This window comes from Molossus molossus, unplaced genomic scaffold (genome assembly GCF_014108415.1).
Source record: "Molossus molossus isolate mMolMol1 unplaced genomic scaffold, mMolMol1.p scaffold_m16_p_7, whole genome shotgun sequence".
NCBI lineage: Eukaryota > Metazoa > Chordata > Mammalia > Chiroptera > Molossidae > Molossus > Molossus molossus.
In genome coordinates, this window is record NW_023425401.1 from 81,575,484 (window position 1) to 81,578,402 (window position 2,919).

The following is a 2,919-nucleotide window of genomic DNA, read 5'->3' on the forward strand; positions in this document are numbered from 1 at the left end:
TTCCCCAACCCTGCTGCCCCATCCTAGCCCCTGGCCCAGGTGCCTGGCCTGCTAGCTCCTTCACCTTCCTATGGAGAAGTGGGACATGAGGATATGGGAATGGTGGCACCCTCTGCCTCCAAGTCCCTTGCCTAGGACAACTGCTCATTCAGCCTGCCCTGAAGTCTCAACCAGAGTCAGGAGTTCAAGATGCCAGGGTATAGGCAGGGGAGCAATTGTGCCCTTCACCATCCCTTGACACTCTGCCCCTCCCTGGCTCCTCACATGAGGTTTTAACTCTTGTCCATCCTTGTGTATCTTTCCAACTCAGGCCATCTTGCCAGCTGACAGGATCACTGCAGTCCCCAGAGGGGGTCAGTATGACTCAGCTGCCTATGGCCATGGCCAAGGGAGGCCACAGTGACCACATGGAAGACATCTATGACGCAGCACTCAGAGGACTGGGAAAAATATGCACCTGCTTGACCAGCACAATGCTCTGCTCAAGTGTAATACAGATAAACCTTTGCTTGGACATCTCCCTCAGTGTGACCAGGTCATCTGCATATCCAGTTCATAGACAATCAGCACAACCTTGACATTGGGGCAAAACTCCTGAATCTCCCTTTGCCACTTTTTAAGGACACTTTCCAGTGTTTCTGGTAGACTAATGTCAAAGCAGATGAGTACAGTGTCTGAATCAGGATAGGCCAGGGACAAGATGTTATCATAGTAAGAAGAACCCGAAGTGTCCCACATGTTGAGCTCAATGCAGCCCTTGTCTATCTCAAAGCTTGCAGTGTAGTCCTCCAATGTGGTGGTGACATAACTCCTGGGGCAGGCATCTGTGGCAAACACCTGCAACAGTGCCATCTTGCCACACTCTGTATCCCTCACCACCACAATTTTTCAGTGGCTGCTTTGCCCCTCCATGGTCCCTGCTATGTGCTGTGTTTCCTTTACCCTGTGCAGCCTACTCCCAGGTCTTAGCTACAGCTACTCAGACTGCCCACACTGGCATCTTGTGGGCAGTGCGGAGCTCCCACCTAGGGTGGAGGACTCCTTCTGCCCCCCTCCCAGCCCCTTTAAAAATTTTGGTGTCACACCAGGTCACATGTGTTGAAAATTGCTGCCATAGGAAATTTAATTGCAAAGTCAGTATTCAACACTCCTGGTCTAGCACAATGTTGAGGGCTCAATAAAGTAAATTTTGGTTAGTTGACTATGTGATCATAGAATGAAGAAGCATGATGCAAACTTTTGCACAGGGATGGCACATAACAGGATAGACCTGTGTGGCATGTTGTGTCTTGAATAATGTGTCTGAAGGAAGAATCTGATTTTCTAAAATTATTAATATTTATTATCAATACCATTGTAGACTACCTGCCAGGAATTTCAGTGTGAAATCTCTTTGTAGGCTTGGGAACTGATAATCAGTAGTGGAAACTAGGTGTTTTATAACAATAAGGGAAATGAAACTAAAAAATAATTAGTTATTTTTTAGATCTAGGAGCTATTGCACTGATCTGCACAGTGGGTGCAAATCCCTGTAACAATTGATGACCATGATTCAAGAGAACAATCTAAGAAGGTACAAAATCATATCAAAGACTTAATAGTAAAATCAAATAGAGCTCTCTTATACAAATATAATGATATAATAATATTACTTCTAAAAGCAGAAATGGTCAACTCTTTATATAAAATAATAAGTATTATTTTGACATTACCTCATTAAGTTTACATAATCAAACCAAATACCTTCCCGGAGTTAGTTTAGGGAAGAGGTGGTTCCAGGGTAGGTGAGTGTGAGGCTTCTAGAACACCCTTTCATGGACACATTTCCTTAGTTCCATGCTCTGGCATTTTGACTAGGTGCCTTAACAAACAGCTATGTCCTCATAAATGTTTGCAGACAGTGAATTCAGTGGAAAGAAAGGATTCTGAGAGTAACACAGAGCTGGCCAGCTGCTGAGAGAAAGGAACTGCCTGGGCCATGCAGCACTGACTTTTACAAGGTGTCAGCGCCTGGTGCTGCTGCAGCTGCTCCTGCTGCTGGGCAGTGGCCTGGAGGAAGGAGGAGGAACCTGGCAGGGACTGAGCCAATACAATCTCTAGGCTGTAAGAACTCACTTGCTCAAATGTTATCATATTTCAGTGCATCTACACAGTACTGGTTTTAGTATCCCTGTTTCACTAGGAAGGAAATTGAATACATCACCCTTTAACTTAAATGAGTACACACTGCCAGGATGTCACACAGCCAGAATCTGGATCAGGCTTGTACAGCTCCAAAGCTCAGCACCTTTCATGAGCACAGTTTATTGAGTCCTGTTCAGAGAGTGTTTCAGAAAGGAGCTACAGGGAACTGTAGCTGAGGCTTCCATTAGAGCAGTGGAGAGAGGATGAAGCCAGGAAGCCTGGTTCCTTGAGAGTTAACATCATGCCAGTGTGAAGCAGCCTTGAGTGAGAGAAGTAGCCCTCAAAGTACCTTAGCACTTTCCGCAGCAATTCCCAACATACTGCTTTCCGATCAAAGTAGGCCCATCGCCTGTTTTTATACAACTGTCAGCTAAGAATAGTGTCCTACATATTTAAAGTTTCCAAAAAACACAAGTAATGTGATGGAGAATGTACATAACCTATGAATACTAAAATATTTACTAGAGAATGCTGACCAACCCATGGACTAAAATCCTATACTTTTCAGAGGAGAAAAGAACAATGTTCAATAAAAATGTGGTAAATTTGAGATTCTCAAATCTAGATGACAGCTGAAGTCTTCTAAACGGTGAGCTCACCCTCAGGTTGTATTTAATAGTTCATTCATGAAAAAAGATGGCAGCAGGCAGGACCGAAGGGAGGGGGAGTGTGTGAGAGAGTGAGAGTGTGTGAGAGAGTGAGAGTGTGTGAGAGAGTGTGTGAGAGAGTGTGAGA

At 44.7% G+C, this 2,919-nt stretch overlaps 1 pseudogene; it reads right to left on the reverse strand.

Moving 5' to 3' along the window:
• Positions 1-272: 272 nt before the first annotated feature.
• On the reverse strand, positions 273-912 carry LOC118619669 (annotated as a pseudogene).
• Between the last annotated feature and the right edge of the window lie 2,007 nt (positions 913-2,919).